The 6,754-nt window shown below is 42.3% G+C and overlaps 1 protein-coding gene across 3 annotated transcripts in view; it reads left to right on the top strand.

Moving 5' to 3' along the window:
* pals2b (protein associated with LIN7 2, MAGUK p55 family member b) overlaps positions 1-6,754 on the top strand; it is a 22,557-nt gene continuing 15,803 nt past the window's right edge. For all 3 annotated transcript variants that reach the window (XM_007562666.2, XM_016676705.1, XM_016676704.1), the window contains exon 1: positions 1-114. The gene's annotated coding sequence lies outside the window, so the exon portion shown is untranslated. The remainder of the gene's footprint in view (positions 115-6,754) is intronic.

The raw sequence follows: 6,754 nt of genomic DNA, 5'->3' as shown, positions 1-6,754 counted from the left end.
GCAGTCTGCTGCGGGACCAGGACAGACAGCTGAAGAGAGGGGGGCGGGTGTGGATGTGAATGTCCGATCGGGACAAGCCGTGGACCACCGCGAACTCTTGCGCGCGACTCACAGGTAAGTCTTGCCTCGAGGACGCTCCTGAAGTCATTCATAAATTGGTGTTGAAATGTCAGACAAAGACACTTGGCGCGGGTAAGAGGCGCAGCAGCGGCGGCGGCGGCGGCAGCAGAGTTTGACAGAAGCAGAGGCTCTCTGCGCTGTCGGAACATGTTTTGCTCTTACATCCTGTTCTGGATTTATGTCGGGGTTGTCCTTTCTACCATCTAACGGGGAAGGATCTGACGCACGGTTTGGAAGTGTGCGCGCCCCACAATGAATGGGCTCAGATGGGTAACAAAAAAATGGCCGCACGTGAGGAAAAAAAAAAAAAAAAAAAAAAAAAACGGTGCGAGCGTAGGCTTTAGTTGTCTGGTCAGCCGAAAAACGGTGCGAAGCGTTTGGCACGGATCCGTGCGCACGGTTCAAGCGCACGGCCGTGCGTTAGAGCCGTGGCGTAGATTCCTGACCGGGAGGGATCAGAGGAAAGAGCTGCGGAACAGACGGCACGGGAAGGCTGGAACTGTCCCGAGACTACCTCCTCTAGTAATGTAAGAAAAACACAAACAAACAAACAAAAAACAACCAGGCCACATCAGGTCATAGAAGATTGATTATTAATTATTTATTTATTTATTTTAATGTCCAGACATTTTGGGTAAGGCACATAATGATAGGCCCATTTTTACTGTATGTGAACACTTACTGTGAACATAACTGGAGAGCCCAGAGCCGGTCAAAGGTTGTATGGGGCCAAAAGCAGATTTTAACTTGGGTGACAGAGGGGGGGCTTCAGCTAAAGAGCAAATATATTTTAAAACCAGAACACGTAGAAATATTGCAACAACGGAATTAAGTTAACCTTGAATCTGTCTTTTCAGTGGTTGGTAAAATATATGACTGATTTTAAATAGCATTTTCCAGAAATAATTTAAAAAAAAGAGTCACTCCCTCCAGACCAGATATGTCATTATCATAAATGCATGAGGACATGATGTCTGTAAACAGCAGCATCTGGAAATGTTTGACAGTAATCAGAAGACGAATTTCTTTCCTGACTAAAATGTTACTTTAACGAAAATATGTAGAATAGACGTGTGCCTGTAAAAAATGTATACAGTGAGGACCTTTGCATCAAAGATCATCTATGAGAAACAATGTGGATGGATTTCTCCTCAACTACCAAACCAAAGAAACGTTTCTCAATTTTTGTATCAGGATTATAAACCAGTTAGAATCTTGAATTGCAGGAAACAAACAACCCAAAGCCGAGGAATGAGGACACAGCGTGACACTAGTAACGACATGTGTTGTTTGTGAGTGTAAAGTTAATCAGATGGAGAAAAAAAAAATCATTGTTTTTGGCCTGGTTTATATTTTTCTGTGTTCTTTGTCAGTACAAAACATCTGCTGATGTGTAAGGTTCTTCAAACAGGTGTATCCAAAATGATTGGTTGTAGCCATTTTTCTCTGTGTGAGCAAAACAAGTGGAATAAAGAAGACAAAGTTTGACCACAGCTGTCCCGGCCGTGATTATTTTAACTTCCTTCCATTCAACACGTGTGGAATTAGATTAAAGTGACAGTTTAGGGCCAAACTCCATGTTTTTTTTGTGTGTGTGTGTGGGAAAACTAACTTCCATACAGATGGAGAGAGGTTGAGTCAAAGTACAGATGACGTCCTCAGAATTCCCAGAGTTTCACCACAGCTACATAACCATAGTTCCCCTTTGTCCTCACTAATGAAACACAAACTGATCATGCGGAGACAAGGAAAACTTGCCTTTACTACATTATAACGAAGGAGAGTCTGGTGACACAAATATGTGGAGAAATTAGTGTTTATGTCTCTTGGCATCAGAGTAACAGTGCTAATCAGAACCACGTTACAGGGGCCAGAATTGCAGTTTTGATGGTCCCATTCGACTCTATAACTATATTGGAATATTTGGCCCAGAATGCTCTAGATTTGAGCTTTAAAACTCCTTATGAATATGGAAACTCGTTTTGTAGTCAGAGCATGAAAAGCACTGACAACCAAAAAACATTGAAGGAAATAAAAATGACGGCTAATTCTTGATAAGTTTTGAGATGTATCTTCTTAAACACTCTTTGAACCTCCCTTCTGGAATCGGGCAGCCACTTAGTTTGCTTATGCCTTGATTTGGCTCAAGGAATCTCAGAGCCTCCTTATTCAAAGGCTGCTTGGCTGGAAATATAAGCAGTTTAGGCTTTGGCACGTTATGGAGGATGTACCGCCTCTGGACGTACCATGGCGTCCCTCGGGATCCTTCCTGAGCGGGGCCAGTCCAGGCTAACGGACTACTGAGAGTGCATCGTGTTGCGACCAAATTTGGTCGCAACATCAAATTTGGTTTGATGGTTTTTTTTGTCTCTCATAACCAGATTTGTTTATTCAATTACAACAAACAAAAGAAGGATATGGAGACCGAACCGGCCCAGTGCATTACAGTAATTCTCTGGTCCCCGAGGTTGAATATCCAGTGAGAGATCTTTCTCAGAAGCCAAAGGTGACCTTTATTGTTGCCAAAGTAAGATGAGCAAGCCTTCCCATGCCCTTATGCGTTTCCTTCCTGTCAGCAGGACAGAGGAAGACACGAATTTCAAGTCGGAGGCATGCCCTCAGCTTGTGTGGGAACATATGGGAATGAGCCAGACCAAGTCCAACACGCCAAAGCTTCTTCTTTTCTATAATTCATACAGTGGAAGAGAGGCGATGAAAAAGAGGAGGAATGTCAGTGAAACCCCCCAGACACGGACAACACGTGTATAAAGTGAGCTAATGTGCCTGGTGTCCGAGAGCAAGCCGGTTCTCCCTCACTTCTCACTCAAAACTTTCACGATAACAGCTGTTAGGAAACCAGCTGGCAAGAAGACGCTACAATGACTCACTTGACGTTTTAATGAGTTGTGCGTTAGCATTGCAGGCAAGAGAAAGGGAAAGGGAAAGGCAAATGTCTTTTTCAGTTCTCGCTGCAGGCTAAGCGGCCGCTTCACTCAATTACATTAATCAATATTAGAATAATACAGGAGCGCACCTTCAGAAAGCCTTTGAAGGAGTAGCCGGGGGCCGGTGATGGGAGAGATTGCACTTCAAAACTTAAATATGTTGATTGAGATTCTTTTTATTTTTTATTTTAGCTCATATTAGAGTTATCCAACATATAAAATAAAAAGTGGCTGTGGTGGTTTCAGAGCCGCTACAGCTTTGTTGAGCATAACGTAATATAGTGCTGTTGTCCCTCCCCCACATGTTGCTGCAGGCTGAAAAGATGGCTGCTATTCTTTTCCTTTGCTTATTCAGGTTTTAGTGAATATTTTTGGTAGATCACAGTTGACAAGCTACATATCCGTGGTTCTACTCAAGAACACAGCCCAAATAAATGTAAATGTTTAAAAATGAAGCAGCCTTCCTTCAGCCAGGTGATTGACAGTTTGTGGCAACAGGTGGGGGAGGGTCGGTCTATGTTACTTTATGTGCTTGGCTGGATCATTCTGGTATATTGATAAAAGGACTTCAGACCGTCAGAACGGATGACTAAACCTCTTAGCAGACAATGTAATAGTATCTTTTTGAACCATTTGATAGTGGTGAGCAGCCATTTCCTCTATTCTACTATTTAAAGACTTGATAAGACACACCCATAGGTCTCATCTCGTTCCCTCTGTTTTGTCTTTCCCAATGTCATTACCGTTTCCTTTTACTGCCCAACATCACAGAAAGTCACTTTCCTCATCTTTAAACTTCGCAGTCACATTAAGTGCTGTTGCATCACTGCGCCGCCCCCTCCCCCTTCTTGTTTTTCCTCTTTTATATTAATAATCACTCGCAGGCGGCCGTGGACGAAGCAGACAGCGCCATGTGGCGGCTCAGATTATGTCACAGAGTGCTCGTTATTAAGATTGCTGTGCGACTGCCGCTGCAGGGTTTTGACCATCTGATATCCCTCCCACCGGATCAGAACCGGGGAGGAAATTGGGGTCATTTTTGCACGAAGCGTGCTAATAGAAAGACATTCGTCGGGGTAAATGGTGTTAATTTAGAGCGCAGTGTCCGATAATGACTCAACAAGGTTAAACAGAGATGGATCCTCATCTCGGATAGATTGACGGGGGACATTAGCAGTATGCCGGCAGCTGAATGAATGAACTAATTCTGCTGTTTGGAGGATATGCCTGAATATTATGTTGATATCGCTCCGCTAAGATAACCATCTTAAAGGTAGCAGTGTAATCCTCTTATTCAGCGGGCTGTGGTAACGCATGGAGTGACCTACATAGGGTTTGACTGGAGGCAGAGGGTGATGGGTGAGAGGCATGACAGGAAGGGCTTGGCCATGGGAGATGAGATGAGTGCTTATATGAAAAGCTAGCCAGAATGATAGATACTCACAAATGCAAAGTGCTTTAATAGGCATGTATTGCACTCCTCCAGCGTCGAGATGGTAAGCTGTAAACTTTGCACCTCAGGGCTGAAGCGCAATTTTAGATATTTTCCAATGACCCTGGAGAACATCGGCCTGCCCAGATGAATTCTTTGTGACTATGAAGCCATTGAGGAAAAACTAAAAGCGACTGCTTTCAGTTTTTCTTCTCAGTGGTATGTGTAGATTATGCATCCGAAGGCACAACGTGGCAATGAGTACCAGTGGAAGATGTGTATGGCGAATAGCAGAGAGCAGATCCCTTTGGGGATTTTATACAGTGCCGTCCAATTTACTTGGCACCCCTGGGGAAGACTTACTTATCTATTTATTTATTTATTTAGTCTGGTTTTATTTGACCACAGGAGACCGTTGTAGTTAAAGTCCTAGTGGAGTTGAACAGACTCCACACATTTGCATTTTGCGATATAAGGACAGCAAAGGCTTTTCTTTCCTAAGGAAGCCTGTGAAGCAACCGGTTGGTTTTTATGGAGTGTTTAATTGATGTTATGGACTCTTGGCGACCCGGAGTTGGAGACAGACTTCTCCAACAGTGACATTTAGGGATTTTAAGTGGCTCGTGGTTGAAAGAGGTGGTTATTTGTGTCTTGTCGTATTTACAGTCCAGGAAAACAGGAAGTCATGGATCACTCGAAATGAGTTTTCTGGTAAAACTAAGAAACTAATGCATAAATAATAATAAAAAAAATGGTTTTATAGCATTTATTTTAATGGGATTGTGCCACTTAGAATTTATTATTATTTTTTTTAAATGTTTCTAAGTTAGGAAGTTTTCCATACTGTGTAAATTGAATGTTAAATTTTCCAAACCTTTCCAATTGTAGTTTTTTTTAATGCATTTCCTAAAGTGGCCAACCAATATGAGTGTCCCTGTTGTACGCTATGTGTGTTTTAATCTTACCAAACAATGCTAAGTCCAATTTTGAGTTCTAAAAGTTTGATTCTTTTTTTTTCCTTTTGCTTTAACATTGTGCATATGTTCACATACAACATGAGCTAAACAGCAATGGTTTATACAAAAACAAACTCTGATCCTCCTTCATAATCCCTCTTCCGTGAGCTGTCCATCATCCGAGTGCCTGGCAACCAGGGGCATTCAGAGAGCGTTCGTTGGCTCCTTTCTTCCACCAATGGCAGCCAGAATTGCAAATGCCATTTTTTTTCCCTCTTCTCTCTCTCTCTATCTCTGTCCCAGGAGGAGGTATGAGGATCTGACAAAAGCCACGTTAAGATATGAGGAGCTCCAGCAATAGGACAGAGTGGAAAATAAACGAATTAGCTCGTTCAAACGGAACTTGTTGCATGCAAATGGGCTCTTTCGGAAAATTCCTTGCATTTATTGCAGAGGAAGCTAATTTTCCCCAAAGTTTGCTGGCGCGTCCATATAGCAAAAATGTTTCAGTTGGTGTAGAAACGGATTACAAAGTTGTTCAGCCATCAATCGTAGCTCGCTTTGTTCTTTCAGTCTTTCTCATGTCTTCCCTCTCATCCTCTGGGGACTTCAGAAGCTTTTCCCTCTACCCAGTTTAATCTTTAAGGATTCTTCTCGGCTGCCTTTTATATATTCCTTGCTCTCATGCTCTGAACATCTCCCTCGACTCCCTGACTGAAAATCTCCTACCTCCTCTTCCCATTTTTATCCACTGCTCAACAATAGGCTGCTGCCCTTCCTTCCTCTGCTAAGATTTGGTCCTCCCTCTTCTTTTTAGACCTTTGACTGGTTCATCCTGGCTCCTGTGCTGTGGAGCAGATGATTTGAGGAGGAACTGTTTTGTTTTGTTTTTTTTCTGCGGGGGTTTTGCCTCCATTAACATTCTTCCACAGGATATCTTTCACTTCCAATAAACTTGGCCAACATGAATTTAATCCCTGTTGCGTAATCAGCCAACACCTCCTTGACACTAGTTGGTTAAAGCAAAAATAAGAAGTCCTGGTAACATTTGTTCACTTTCTGTAACAATCGTAATGTTTTATTTATTTTCGTACTCTCCCTAGTATGTGGAAGGTCAGATGTGAACTCCATAAAAAGCTAATTTGAATCAGTCAACGTTTGTGTTTGACTGACTCTTAATTTTTTAGAACAGTTTTCAGTCAGTTTTCCAATGACTATTATGGCAGTCACAAAGTGACTTGGGTTCTGTTAAACAGCAGATAATGATTGAAACAAACATATACTAAATATATATATATATA

This window comes from Poecilia formosa, unplaced genomic scaffold, assembly GCF_000485575.1.
Source record: "Poecilia formosa unplaced genomic scaffold, Poecilia_formosa-5.1.2 Scaffold139, whole genome shotgun sequence".
Taxonomy (NCBI): domain Eukaryota; kingdom Metazoa; phylum Chordata; class Actinopteri; order Cyprinodontiformes; family Poeciliidae; genus Poecilia; species Poecilia formosa.
The sequence above is the reverse complement of the archived record's forward strand: the minus strand, read 5'-3'. Positions and strand labels throughout refer to the sequence as shown.